Source organism: Pogona vitticeps, chromosome 10 (genome assembly GCF_051106095.1).
Source record: "Pogona vitticeps strain Pit_001003342236 chromosome 10, PviZW2.1, whole genome shotgun sequence".
In the NCBI taxonomy this organism is placed as follows: Eukaryota; Metazoa; Chordata; class Lepidosauria; order Squamata; family Agamidae; genus Pogona; species Pogona vitticeps.
The window spans coordinates 6,705,468-6,721,184 of NC_135792.1; positions in this window are offsets into that span (position 1 = coordinate 6,705,468).

A 15,717-nucleotide genomic window follows, 5' to 3' on the forward strand; every position below is an offset into this window, starting at 1 on the left:
TACCACCCAGTTAGCGTTGGCCATGACTCCAGAGGGTTTACATACAAAAAAAAAACAACAACCGGTCAATATATATATGATGTAACAGCTCAATATAGCAAATAATCAAATAAGAACAAAATAATACAACAAGAAGCAACATATATGATTATGTGAAGACTAAGTAGACTTTAACAATGGCAAGGAGGTGGGCAAGAATCTAAACAAACATTCAACCTAGGATGCTCAAAAGGTTCCCACAACTGAGAAGGCCTGGTTCCTTGCGGACGTCTCCCTGGCTTCCCTCGGATTGGCAACCTGTAGGAATGTAGTCCTATTTAATCAAGGGGAAATACCGTATTTTTCGCTCCATAAGACGCACCTTTCCATAAGACGCACCAATTTTTTAGGAGAAGAAAACAGGAAAATATAATCTGTTTTCTTCACTCCATAAGACGCAAAGACTTTCCACCCCCGTGTTTTGTGGGGAAAAGGTGCGTCTTATGGTGCGAAAAATACGGTACCTTATATTGAGTAGCAAGTCACATTCATTCAAATGGCTCTGCTCTGGCTGGGACAAAAATTGTATTTATCTCTCAGGTTCTTTCCTTCCCTCATGAACTTCTGCATGAATCCTTCATGACATACTGTACATATTTATCTCCATACTTTGCTGAATGTAGACTCTCTACTGAATGTAGACTTTTCCCCATGGACAAAAACCTTTTTTGCCATCCATTTGTCTGCATGTCCATTTCTTTCAATTGTACACCTTTTAAAGTTGTTCTCCTTTCTTAAAATATATGCATGGTTCTATGTGGATGGAACATATTACAAGCCCCACAGAAGTACAAAGTTCAGAGTCCTTGGTCTCACACAGAGACTTTGGGGAGGTGTAAAATGGATAATTTTGACAAGGATATCAAAACCGCTCACATTATTTTCCACCCCAAACTAACAAGGCAAGCCTAATTCAACGATGAGGTTTTAGTGGGTTTGGAGTGATGAAAAGCTTTGGCTGAAACCTCTTATTCTTTTCTCAAAAATTTATAAATCTGCCAGAAGAGCTAGCTGTTGACACATCTGTTGTGCTAGCTAAGATCAGCCAGCCAAAGAAATAAAACAGGGCAGAGAATGGACAGGACAAGGGAGAGGTTACTCCAGATCTGAACTGTCTTGAATCTAGGGAAATAATCATCATGCAACCCAAAAATTAGGCCAAGGTGGGAATAGTCTTGAATATTCTACAGCATCCCAAGGTTGAGAGGGATTTGGGATCATCAGCACAGCTTCAGCTAGCCTGGTGTCACCTCAGCTGGCCAACTACCATCTTGGTGAGTTAGGATTGCACCTTTAAGTACAGCTAAAACAGCACAGAAGTAAATTAAAAACAACTATCAGTGTTGTCAAAAATCCAGGTTTAAAGGACACGAATAGAAAATTCAGCTTGGGTTGATAGGAGAACGTGCCTCTCTGTCTTATCTGTCCCTCCTAGGTTGTCAGACAGAGTAACTCTGGTAAAAGCCACTTTCACGTACATAATAAAAAGAGAACATCCGATTCAGTGAGGCATGGACTGGCTAAATTTGTCTTAAAACTCAACAGAACAAACTTCTCAGCCATCTCCATCCACACGTTCCAGTAAAAGGTGCTGCTCTATGGCTCATGTGTGGCCACAATAAATGAAAGAAAGCAAAACAAAGCAAACTAAAATTAATTTGAAGTGGGACTAAAACTGGATTGTATTTTGAAACACAACGAGCAGTCGGTCCGATGGGAAACATTTGATAGACCAAGCCATCTGTCGTGCTTTGACATAATGAATAGCTTTGTGGCAAGTTAGCCGCAATCATAAATCATTACACTATGGTTTAATAGCAAATGTGGGGCTTTCTTAAGAGCCGCATAATGAAAGGTGATGAGAAATATTTTGCTGCTGTTGTTGGCTTCTAGAAGACAGTTATGAAGAGCTAAGAGAGCCGGGGAGAAGAAAGTCTTAAAAAAAAAACTTTATGGGGATGAATATTGAAAAGGAAGGAAGGAAGTCCATGTCACTGTGACTAAAAATGTCAGCAAGGGTTGTGATGCTTTGGATCTAAAAATGGGCCTCAGTGACCTGGTCAGCCTTTAGCAAAAACAAAGAGGCATTAATTTAAATCAGTGGTTCCTAACCTTGGGTCTCTAGATGGGCAACAAGTCCCAAAACCCCTGGCCAACACAGCTAGTGGTGAAAGCTTCTGGGAGTTTTAGTCTAAGGACATCTGGAGACCCAAGGTTGGGAACTATTGATCTACAGACACCCAACAGCCTCCAATTGTCCTTCACACAACTGGGAGTCCCCGTCATACGTGTCTAACCCCGGTTGCCTTATCTTGGATTTGGCAAGACTCGGACTCAGGAAGTTTGGGTTTGAACCCCTCCTTGTCCGTGGAAACTCATTGGGGGGGCAAACTGGTAAAACCATTCTGTAAATGTCTCACTCACCTTGAGAGCCCTAGTTGGGTCTCTATAAATCAGTTCCAACTAGATGGCACATAGCAACATAAACAGACAACATTAGGCTTTCTGCCAGCATGACCAACTTCTAAAAGCTTGAGAATCTCTAGAATGAGTAAGTAGTTTTCATTTCCGCTCCAAAGCATCTCATAGCCCCTTTTTCTCGCCCTGAAGAATGCTGAAATTGCTCTCATCTAACCCTTTTCACAGCACCGTCTGATCTGCCCTTTAATTGTCATCTCATCAACGTCTTCCAGTTCTCCCACTGTCTTCTGCCTGGCCTCTTCCCTGCTAAGTGATGATTAGCCGAGACGAAGCTTTGAAAGGTGGTCCATTCCTTTGCTTGTCAGTTTCTCCTCCCCTCAAAATACAAAGTCCATCGAGACCCTTTCCAACCCTCCTATTTCTAAGACTTGTTTATACCAAGGAAATAGTTGTAGGGAAGCCATCCTCTTCCCACCCACTTTGTAGTGCTGAGGTAGGTCCTGTTCCACAGATTTCACCAACAATGTGATCTTCTCTGGCCCAAGTCACTTATTTTCAAGTTGTCAATTTTTCTTTGGAAAAATAAAATCCTTGCCCATTTCGAACTGCTAACCGGAAGCACATGTTTGGAAACAGTGTTGGAGTTTTTGGACAGGACACCTGGCGCCGAATCAACAGCAAGGAGGCCCTGTTAGCTGGGCATATCTCTGTTTAATACTTGCCTCAAGACTTTTCTCATTAAAGTGCCAAACGGATCTCATTAACATCACCAGCAATACCAGAACAGACTGGATAGGTTGCAGAGAACATAAACATTTGCCCTTTGGAGAACTTGTAACGTTGGGGAAATCAACCAATAAACCTATAGCATAGAAAGCAGCATAGAAAAAAATAGTTAATTACCATATTTTCCATGTATAAGACCCCCCGTGTATAAGACGCCACCCACTTTTCAAACCCAAAAGTAAGAAATCTAAGTGGGATTAGCAAGTGAAAGGGATCAAAGCCTTGCAGGATCGCTTTGATCCCTGCTTTCCCCTCCACTTGTTTTTGTTCTCTCCTCAGCTTACTTCCGTGTATAAGACGGTCCTCAATTTTTATTCTAAAGATTTTAGACAAAAGTATAGTCTTATACACGGAAAAATACGGTATAAAAATATCCAGAAATGGTTTTAGGTTGATGTGTTGATCACAATGAAAGAGTCAAGATGACCTGAATTGAATGAGGAACTGGAAGGAGTTGTGTGTTGATTGGTTTACGATTAGAGATGAGCATGAACCACCAGTTCAACAGTTCGTGAGAGTTCGTTTATCAGCCGAACAGGCGTCCAGTGTTTCCCAGCCCCACCCCCTCCAGTGGACACCTACTCAAAGACAGTGCCCTGGCTTCCCTGCCCCACCTCCCTAGGCGTTGCCTGTAAGTGGGTGCCTGCTGGAGGAGGTGCGGCCGAGAACCACCAAACTCCTGTTCGGTCAAAGGACAAGCTCATTCCATGCCCATTTCCAGTTACTCTCAGATATAGTTGGATCTGGAATTAACATGGCGAGAGCTTCATGGCTGTGATGATTTAAACAATGTGTAGCAGGAAAGCTAAGGAAGAAACCTTTCCAGGGAAAAAGAGCATTTTTATTTCTTCTCTTTCACCTCTTTGTTCCCCCTTCCTCAATGTCGGAGTCCAAGATTTAGCATGAGGGTCATGTAATGTTCCTCCGACTCGTGGCAATGAGGGTCCCTTAACAGCATCCCACGGCTGCCTTAGAAACCTACCAATGCCCTTGGTTAATTTTGTACTGATCCATTTGTCCAAGGACAGCACATAGCCAACAGGTAGGGGTGGTGGGTAGGCCACTCCAACACCACATATGAGTCTCAAAAATTCTCCCTGAAATGTAACCCCCAAAAGGGGACTCGCGTATGTCATTGGAGTGTCATCCCCATCATCCCCATCTGTGTTAGCTGTGCTTGCCAGGGGCGATGGCAGAACTGCTGGGCATGATGGCAGGGACGGTCCACCAACATCTGGAAGACCACACGTTGTGCTGTGTGCAGAGCGCATGGAGCCATGCACTCTCCAAAAATCCTGCAAATTTCATCCAAGACTCAACCTTTCCCCTCCTCTAGCATACTCCTCTTGTTTAACTAGGCATTAAGGAGACGATGTGAATGCTGCTTTCATTATGTGGCCTATTTGTCTTCAGAAGAGGTGAATGTCAGGTGAGGTTGAATAATAATAAAGGACAGAACAAAACGCATGTGACGTTACCTTTAGAAAATGCTGCAGCAGCTGAGCACTAGACATGGAGGGGGTGGAATACTGGTGGAACCCCACAGACTCTTGCTACTCTCATAAACTGTCCACCACTCTCTGTATTTCTCTTCTATGCTAGTTCAGTTTCTGAACAACTGAAGCCTCTTGCTGGCTGAGACTGAATTCTCCCAGCCCACTGCTGTCCTTTTCCTCTTTCCAAAAATCTGTTTTTGGTTGCCGTTGCTTCTTACACCTCAGTATTGCTTGTAGGCTTCGTTTTTTAATCCTGCCACACTGTGAGAGGGCCAAGAAAGGGCTGGGAGCCAAAGAAACAAGGCTTAGAGTCTTCATATAGCACAGGGGTTTAGCTTGCCTTATAGCTCAAGAGATTGGTTTAAAACATGCAGGCAATGGCTAGAAAAACCCAACGAGGAGGAGAGAAAGCTAGAAAAAATGTAGAGGAGATAAAATCAAGGAGTCCCATGAATTGCCAGCATTTTGATAGCTCCTGCTCCTGTGTCTTTTGCAAAATCTTGATTAGCAAGTAATAAGGCTTGCAATTACTACAGTACAGAAAGCTTAAATGCTGGTTCTATAGATAAACCTGCCATCAAAGGCACAGGGGCTGACTTTGACATTTTTAAAGTCAGTTGACAACTTCTCTGTAGCCTCTATGTAACTACTACGATTAAGGGCACATACTCACTTTATTCCACCCAGAATCCATCTGTTTTTGCCCAACTATATTAGACTGGACTGGCTGTTCATTCATTCTGCTAATGTTTTCTACTGTGGATGAAAACCGTCTCAGAGTGTACCAACCAAGGTCTGCGCTGGACAAATAATTAAATGTACCTCTTGAAATGACTGCTAATTCCTTGAATTGCTTCATTGTTCTATCCTTTATGAAATGTTTAGATCTATTTATAGAGCAGTTGCTAAACTGTAAAATGCTCCAGTCACCTGGATCAAACCCAACTTTTCGTTCTAAGCGTGAAGCAAGTTCCTTTCTAACACTGAAACAAACTTCAGCTCAATCCTAACAAGATATGAGTTCAGAAGTTCCATTTTCATCATTGCAATCCCCACAATCCAAATGGCTTGTTCCTATAGTTATGCCAAACCCCTGTTCAGATGAAGTATGGACTGCCAAACTGGTGGTTCCTTCCTGTCTCTGCTACAGCTTCACCATCAAATACAGCAGGATTTGCTCTGCCTATAATATGGGTGAATTGGATCTACGTTGTAATGTCTGCATGACATTCAAGGCAGATTCTATTCCTTCCAGCATATTTCCTGCCAGTTCACTTTCCCCCTCTGCCTCTAGAGATCTCAATTCACTAGTGTTTTTCCCTGCAGAAATTCTTAGGAAGATGGGGGAGTGTTCCTTACATTTTCATGGATGCAAGAACTTAGGGTCTATTTTTTCAGGGCAGTGAGAGCATATCCCCATCATTCCTTTCTCCCAGCTTTCTTATTTCCTCCCTTTACTTTTCAAAAAGTTACTTTCCAAGACAATTTTAGAGGCATCGGGGCAGGACATTTTCAATTATTCAGACATCTCTTATCAATCCTATTTTTTCCTACCGAGAGAGAGAGAGAGAGAGAGAGTAATGAGCAGTCTCACTCAATAATGGGAAAAGTTACATTTCAAGCACTGTAATATGTAACAGCAACAAACTACTTTCCATACACTAGAAGAAATAACAAGAACAAATTGCATGGAAAAAAATAATTTTAGTGCTGGATTTGCTATTGCCATTTGAAGACGTTGTGTTCATGGTCCTGAACAGTATAACACCAAGGTGGACAATATTTAGTGGTTGGAAGGTCACCCCATCCATTGCCTGGACATTGCAGAACTCCACCCACTCCCCAGTATTTCAAATATATATATATATATTAAAAATAACTTTCCAGAAAAGTAAAGTGTGTGTGTGTGTGTGTGTGTGTGTGTGTGTGTTTTCACTACCAAAAGGGATTTTTTTTAGCCTTTAAGAAAAATGACTCTGTGTGTGTGGATCTTGCCCCCCCCCCCCAATCGGAGATCCTGGCCCTGGAGCTACATTTGGGCACTAGAAGGTTTCCTGAGACCCACAGGCTACATCTAGTGGAGATGCTGCTGGAATTAGGGCAGATTTAAGCTCTTTTTAGATGTTCAAAGTAAGCATAAGGAAGAGGGAACCAAAGCTAGTGAGCTCCCCTCCTGGCATGTTTACTGAGAACAGTTGAATACAACATGAGAATAAGCAAGCTCTACTCAACATCTGTCTATGGGAAACATGTTAGATCAGCTATTGTGGGTTCTCAATGGTGAACATTGTGGAGTAACTGTGAGCAGAAATGCCAGCCAAAGTTGTTAAGAGGTTGAAGCAATCAATTTGGGAGGGAAAGTTATGATGCCGGGGTCTGTTTCACTGTGAAGAAAGTCAAATGAAGATGGTGGGATAGGCTAACATAGCACATGGATGAGAAACTTTAGGGAGCCATTTTCTCGTAAAACGAGAAGCCAAGATGACTGACTAAAGTTGAAGGGTGGCAGATTCAGGACAAATACAAGGAAACGTTTCTTTCCTCAACAGACGTGTGGAGGTGATGGCTGTCAATTTGAGCTAGCATGAAAAGGAAGGTTGGATTGGAAAGTAGGCCCCTGAAGGGTAAGAATAAAGATTTATTTATTTATTTATTTATTTATTTATTTATTTATTTATTTATTTATTTATTTATTTATTTATTTATTTATTTATTTATTTATTCATTCATTCATTCATTCATTCATTCATTCATTCATTCATTCATTCATTCATTTGGCTCTATACTACATTATCAAAGGCAGCATGCCTGCATATCTCAGTGGCAGGGGATTGTAAGTTAGTGTTGAACCCTCTTGAGGCAGGATGTGACCTTCTGGAAAGCGTAGATGATGAGAATCTGTGGAGGGAGTTGACCTGAAGCTTCAAGTGACCAAAGACTGTTAAAAATCTAGTTTTAAAAAATGAAGAAAGGAAGAAATTTAGCTGCTGCATAATATTAAATCATTATTCACCATCCCTGAAATTTGGGGGAAATGTCACCCTCTGCCATAATCTTTGAATAGTTGCCCATCCTACCCGTGCTTCTCAGGCTGGGCAGCTGAGGATGCTTACCCCCCAGGGAAGCCTGGCATGAGGAAACAATGAATCATTCCTTATTGGTGGTTGTTCCTTTGTTTTGGAATGAATTGTACCCCAAGATTCATCTGGCCCCTCCTTGGAGATCTTCAAGAAATCTCTAAAAGACTTTTCTTTCTTGCCGAGCCTTTTAAATTATGCCATTGTTTAAAGACTGAGTTTGACACAGGCACTCTTCTAATTAATTTTCATATCATTGTCTATTGCATGCCTTATGCAGTAGACATAGTCTAGAGGGGCGGGGTAAAAATCTAATAAATAAAATAAAAATAAATAAATAAATAGTGTTTTTCTTCTTATGTGCTCTTGGTTTGCTGTTTAAATTGTTCTTCACCACCCAGAGTGACCATCTGGTCAGATGAGAGGTCTAGAAGTTAAACAAGCAAGCAAGCAAAAGATATAGAATGTAAGGCTGAGATTGCTTTGTTATCAATATATGAGAATGTGGAATATGACAAAATGATTAAAGAATTGATAACTAATTTAATAACAGCAGCTAGATTGATTATTGCTAGACAGTGGAAATTAAAGACTGAATTACAAATTGAAGAATGGTATAAAGAAATATGGAATATAGCATTAAATGATAAATTAACTTGTAATTTAAAGATGAAGAAAGGAGAGTTGAAAAAGAATAATTTTTATGTAATATGGGGCAAATTTTTGGAATATGTGTTAATAAGGGGAAAAGGGAGAGCTCCAAATCAAGAATCTATGCAGTTCTGGAGAGGAGGACAATAGAAGAAGAAGAATGAGAAGAAGAAGAAAAAGAAGAATATGGCAAGAGGTCCCGTATATGGTGGTGGGGAACACTGGTATTGTGTTGTAAGTGTATATGTTTTATGTATATGATTTTTTTGTTATAGTTATAAATAAATAAAAAAATATATTAAAAAAAAAAAACAAGCAAGCAAGCAAACTTTGCAAGGTTACTTGTGTTTCATCGTCAAGCACCAACAAATTGTTGAGAAGCAATTTCTGGTATTCTTGCTTATGTGCTACTCTTGAAAAGGGAGAAATCTTGTTATTCCTTACACGGCATCGTTAAGCAAAGGAGGAATAATGCTGGCAGTAAAGATTATACAACATCATTTTAAACCCTTCTGGAATTTGAATGCAATTTGTCTTTGCAGATGACAGCATGAGGTACAAGAAAGTCTGGCAACTTGATATTTTTCCCATCCAGACCATTTTACTTCTAGCCCGTTTCCCCACCTTTCCTCGTTATCAGATGCGAGGAAAGGTCAGGCTCGCAAAATTCTTTCAAATTTGGTTAAACAATAAAAGTCAGCATAAGCGAACGCCAACCTCAGCATAATGGTTGTGGCTTTGAACGAGCTTAATCCAATTCGAGAGAAGAAAGGAGTGTCTGGAGAGCCAGCTTGTATCACAAACTCATTCAGACAATAGTGACGCTAATCTAATTGGCGAGATGTTAATCCGTCTGGTTCCTGAGCTAAAAGCTACTATTGTCAAGGAAGACCTTGCAATGTAATCCAATTTGAATATTTTAAGACTGTATAAAAAACAAACTCTCAAAGGGCACCTTTGCTGAGGATAGCCATTGTCCAAAATGTATGTTTGCGAGAATCAATTTCTCATATACTTTGGGAGTTTGATTGAAAACAAGGACTAATATTGGTACCGAAGGAATAATTGGTTTATTCCAACAGCTAATAACAAGGGTTTGGCCCTTGTTCCCTGCTCCTTAGTTTCTTCAGAAATGCAAACATAAACTTCCCAATAAAATTCACCCAATGCATAATTTGAAAGCAAATGTAGAGATATCCTGCTGGTGAAACACTGGAATAAGTTCTGAACGCTAAAGGAAGTTTGCCAAGACATGGGACATTTCTCAGGACTGGAGGAGAATTACAGATTAAAAGATGACTTTAAAAAAAAAACTTGACTTTAACTCCTAAATACATTTTTTTCCAGTTTTTAAAACTTCTTCGGAAAAAATATGAAACATTCACCCATCTGCATTGAACCAAACTCAACTGCTGAAATCAAGCCATGTTGCAGCTGCCTTTTGTCTATGTTGAAGATGTGAAGACTCTTCAAAAACTGAGGTGACAAGTCCAATTCAGCATTAACATGGATATATACATAGGGACTCAGACCTGGACTTTAGGCCTGTCTACACTGGCATATAGACATGATACATGGATTGCTAAGGGCACAGTTTAGATTTGGGAGGAGAGAAAGACCTCATCCACATGTGTCTTTACTTAGATCAAGCTATCCTTCCCCTTTAAGAGCTGTCATGCACCTTTCTGACCCAGCAGTAGGATATGCATTCTTTTTGACATGTTCATTATTTAGCCTGACGGTAACATCCTCCTCCAACATCCTCTGCCAGTGTGGTTGGAGATTCCCAGGGAGGAGAGAGAAAGTGGGATGAGAATAAGGGAATGGGAGGGGGAAAGGAAAAATTGAACTGCACCAGGAGAGGGAAAAAGGAACAATGCAAAAATATAATTTCACTTCCTCTGACCCTCTTTAGGTGATCAGGGGAAGCACTTAATTGACAGCTGATATAGCTACAATGGGTAGTTTGCTGTTCAGATAGGAGGATCGCATCAATTGGCACATTGCTTATCTCCCTGATGACAGATCCTTTGCAGCCAGATCCATCACCTCACTACCCCAAAGAGCCAGTCTGGTCTGGCCCGTTGAGAACAGAGTAATCAGAGCCTGGGGCATCCATGAGCACAATTGCCGGTTTTGTTTCATCCTCCATATGCTTGCTTTCCTTCTTAAGTTCTTCACATGCTGAATATGGAACCATGTGTGAATGGTTCATTATAGTAGTAGTTTTTTTTAATGGAAACAGATTTCTCTCCTATTCTCAGCTCACCACATTTTAAATTTGACACAGAATCCAAAGCCAATTTTTGGAGGCTCCACTACGGGGGGGGGGGAATATTTCAAACTCAGAAGAAATGTCAATGAAATATATTATATTTCTAAATATACCGTTGATTTATGTACCCTTATGTTGTCATGGTTTTCTATCAAAGCAATATTATTCTTTTTTTCCCCCCAAATACAAATTCAGAAATTCTGCTTCAAATGAAAAATTACTTTCTCGGACTATAGTTCATTGCATCTTCAGGACTCTGCAGTCCTAAAAAATAATGTTTTCAAGCTCAGGAGACATCTCAGCAAGGATGGTTAGAGGAGCACAGGATGATGCTGGAAAGATTAGTAAACATCACTTATTTCCATTGAAAACATCTACTGAATGGAGATGGTCATGAACCACCAGTTCAGTGGTTCATGCTGGTTTGTTTATCAGCCAAATAGTTGTTTGGCACTTCAAAGCCCTGCCTCCTCCAGCAGCCACCCATTTGAAGACAGCCACCAGGCTTCCATGCCCCACCTTCTCTGGGTGCTGCCTCTGAGCGGGTGCCTGCTGGAGGAGGCAGGGAAATGAAGTGCCCAACATGTGCTTGGCCAATAAACAAACTGGCACAAACTACCAAACCATATATATTCAGGCTCCAGAATTATTTTTAACCTACTTGAGAAGGAGAGGCTCATAATGGATTGTATCCAGGTCTGATTTCTCAGAAATTCCTCCCAGGGGTGGGAGGGGACCTTATCTATTTGCACATAATGTTCAAACCAGCTAGAAACCAAAAAAGTCACTATATATAGCATTTTCTTATCTCGCTTCATTAATTACAAGCGATACCATAGACAAAAATAAAATACTAAGACTAAAGAAAACACCTCTGTTCCAAAATGGAGTATTTTATTCCCCTAATAAGCAGACAACATTACAATACACACTAATCCTTCAAGGTGCAAGCTGTTCTGCTTCCAGAGCTGTAATTAGGTTGGAAGATCTGGTGCTTTTTTTCCCAGGGCCCCAAAACTCAGAGGTCCCCAAGATGTGAAGGGGAATTTACTTAGTTGACGGCTCTACTGACTATTTGAACAGGGTTTTAATACACTTTTACAATTTATTTCAGATTGTTCTCTTTAAGGAAGGACGTCCAACGGCAACAAATCCAGCCATGCTTCACGATCTATAGTAAGGAACAGCTTACCATATTTTGAGGTCAGAGTCTGGATAAAACTTGACAAAAATGTGGTGAAACAGATACACATTTGAGAATTGGGGGGTCAGGGAGTGTAAGGGGACTCCCTGTGGTCTTCAACCTTCCAGGTTGGGCAATTGCCATTATTATCCTCTTATCTGCAAAGACATTTTTCGTGAAGTTCATCCGAAAGTTACCTGTCTGTAACTTAAGCCTAGTCAATCCAGTTCTTCCCAGGTGGGCTAGGATAGGGCAGATCTTGGATCTACTGGATCTAAAGTCCTCCTGACCCCCTCCCTGCAGTGGCTCTGGAAGAGCATCCATATGAGTATTCAGAAAGTGTGAGTATCCTTCCTCCAGCCTTTTCTTCTCCCAGCTAAACACATCCCTTTCAAAGCATGGAAATGTTACTTTCTGTATGCCAATCTTTCAAAATCCAAAAGCTTATAGGATTAAATTTCTTGTAATGGCATCAATTTTGTTGTTGCTGTACTCTTCTGAAGTCATTGAAAAAGAAAAGGAAGGGAAGAGTAGGGAAGGGAAGGGAAAGGAAGGGAAGAGGAGAGGAGAGGAGGGGGGAGGGGAAGATCCAGTTGATGGAACTGAGTGTTCTAGTAAAAATCAGAAAAAAGTGTAGATCCTGAAAGTCTGGATTCTATCCATCCTAGATATAAGAAACATTTTTTTCCAATTAGCATCCATAAAAATAAAAAGCTCCCTTCCTTTATTCTCACAGTAGCCAATAAATAAGTAAATAAATGCTAATCATCAAAAGACCTTAAACCACCCTAGTAACAATTCACAGCTCATAGGAACAACATTTTCATTCCCGATTACCAATAATTGCAGTTGGACTTTGCAATGAACTTTCTTGTGTGGCATTTTCTGGTTTCAGTTCTGAGAACAGAGCCCTTGATGTTATTGCTTTCTCGCTGACTTTCAAAGAATAGGATATTTAGTTACATAAATATTTGTATTGAGTTCATGTGGGGCCATATTCTCAGTTGGATGGAGGACTCAGTGGGTGAGGTCTCTGGCTGTGGAGCCGGAGGTTGGGAGTTTGATTCCCCATCCTGGCTCCTGGAAGAAGAGCCAGCCTGTGTCGCCTTGGGCAAGCTGTAGAGTCCCAGGGTGCCCCCTAGAGGAAAGGAATGGTCAATGACTCTTGTGTATTCTATTGACTAGTAGTCAATTGACAGTGGGCCCCAACCTTGGCCCTCCAGATGTTCTTGGACTTCAACTCCCAGAAATCCTGGCCAGTAGAGGTGGTGGTGAAGGCTTCTGGGAGCTGTAGTCTAAGAACATCTGGAGGGCCAAGGTTGGGGACCACTGGACTAGATGGGCAATAAATAAATAAATAAATAAATAAATAAATAAATAAATAAATAAATAAATAAATAAATACATACATACATACATACATACATACATACATACATACATACATACATACATACATACATACATACATAAAATACCTAGAAAGTCTTGGAAAAGGGTTGCCATAAGTCAGAAACAGTCATTTATTATAGGACAATCCCACTACATGAACATGATGCAAATACTTTATTTATGTTTGTTTGTATATTTGTTTGTTCGTTTGTTTGTTTGTTCGTTCAATTTGTATCCCACTCCCATTAGTGTCACAGCACTACTCTGGGTGGGTATATTCCGACTTGGATGTCAATTTGTATTCATATTCTTCCTATTGATTTGTACTCTTTTTTCATTGGATCCTATGCTCTGGTACCCAATATGTTAAGAAAAGTTCATTTCAGAGAGTGTATAACTCCAACATTATATGTATTGCACTGGTTTCCAACTCTCCTGGGTGCAATTATAGATGTAAATGTAAATGTAGATCCTTATTCAGTCCCATAGTGCCCATGCCAGGAGTCTTAAGTGGCTTGGGTCCAGACTATCAGAAGGATCATCTTTCCCCAGAAGAATACACCCACCTTTAGACTCATCAGCAAACTGAGAACAAACATGACTGGCTGCTTTCAGTACCAGGCCTCCACAGACTCACCAACTTACAACAGGAAAAGAAATTTGGGGGGGGGGGGTGAGTAGAGACGCAGGTCTCTCTTTGAATAAGAGGCAGGGAAGGAGTTCTTGGTTAGTGCTGTTAGTGATTGACAGTCACCCCAGCCCAGACAGGTCCCGCCCAATTAAAAGCAGCATGCGAGTTTGCAAAAATCTCCAGTATTTCGGCCCAATGTGGTAAGATTCTGGGGAAGGGGGAAAAAAAAGGAGACAGGTAGACAGAACAATAAAAAGAGAAATTAACAGAAAATAGGTCATCCAAGTCAAGTCCGGACAGATCTCTAACTTACAAATGACACTGACAAAATGTTTGCCTACTGGTGGATCACCCACCCTTCAAAAAGTCACCATACAGACCCAGCCACTAACGGCTGGACGGAGCAACTGTTCCCCCTGAAGCAAACATAGCTGAGAAGGCAAAGACATAAGAGGGCATGAGATATGGAAAACCCCATTAATCTGTCTCGCTGATAAAGCCTTTTTAGTAGATGTTGAGCATGAACTTGGCACAGAGCATTCTCAAGGCCCATTGTTAACTCCATGGAACTTAACGGTGGTGGAGCTGCTTTGCTGAGGTTTCATCCAAGGCTCTCCCAGCCTGATAAGCTTATCTTTTGTGCCCGAGCTGAACAGGAGGGTTTCGGTCAATAACAAGCTGTCTTCCAGCAAAGTTGGAATAGCAACTCTGCTGGGTCGATCGGGTCTTTGGAGTGTGCAAAGCGTCCCCGCGAACCTGCAATTTGGAGAGAGAAAACGAATACATTTATCAGGACTGAAAGGGGTAAGATTAAGCCATCAAACAGTCTTTTGTCGCCTCTTGCAGGCCTGCTGATAATTTTTTAAAATATGGACTGTTTTACTAACTCCAACCCAGTCCAACTGTTTCTGCCTCTGTGGTGCTTCTCTGTTTGGCAGCTCTGTGATCGCTAAGCTGGCTGTTTACACACAAAGAGTATTCTGCCATCTTATCAGTCCTTTCCTGCTGGTGAATTCATTTTTCAAACACTACCGACACACCATCCTGCAAGGGTACTGATTCCATAATATTCAGAACCGACCAGCAGACGTACCCTCTCCAGAAACATACGCACACTCAGAACAGTCCAAATCACATTCAGCAAACTTGCTGCACCAGTTCTTGTAAAGTATGTGGAACTGAGCTGGCGAAGTGTGCATTGTCTTACCCAATGTTATTTTAGAATTATGCATCAGCCACAGCAAGCTAATAAGCTCAAAGAATCATAGAAAACTTGAGTTGAAGGGGGCCTACAAGGCCATCAAGTCCAATGCCCCGCTCAATGCAGAAGTCCAAATCAAAGCAGATCTGACAGATGGTTGTCCAATTTTGTCCAGCGTTGGAACATTCACCACCTCCTGTTTCCATTGTACCACTCTAACAGTTAAGAACTTTTTCCTGATATTCAGCCTAAATCTGGCTTCCTGTAGTTTAAGACCATTGTTATGTGTCCTGTACTCTGGAATGATCAAGAACAGATCTTGCCCCTACTCTGCATGACTACTTTTCAAGTATTTGCAAAGTGCTATCGTATCTTCCCCTGGTCTTCTTTTCCTCAAGGCTTAACATAACCAGTTATTTTAGTCTTTCCTTACAGGACTTGTTTTCCAGACCTCTGATCATCCTTGTTGCCCTCCTCTGAAGTTGCTCCAGATTGTTGGCATTGTTCTTAAAGCGTGGTGTCCAGAACTGAACACATTACTCTAAATGAGGCCTAATCAATGCTA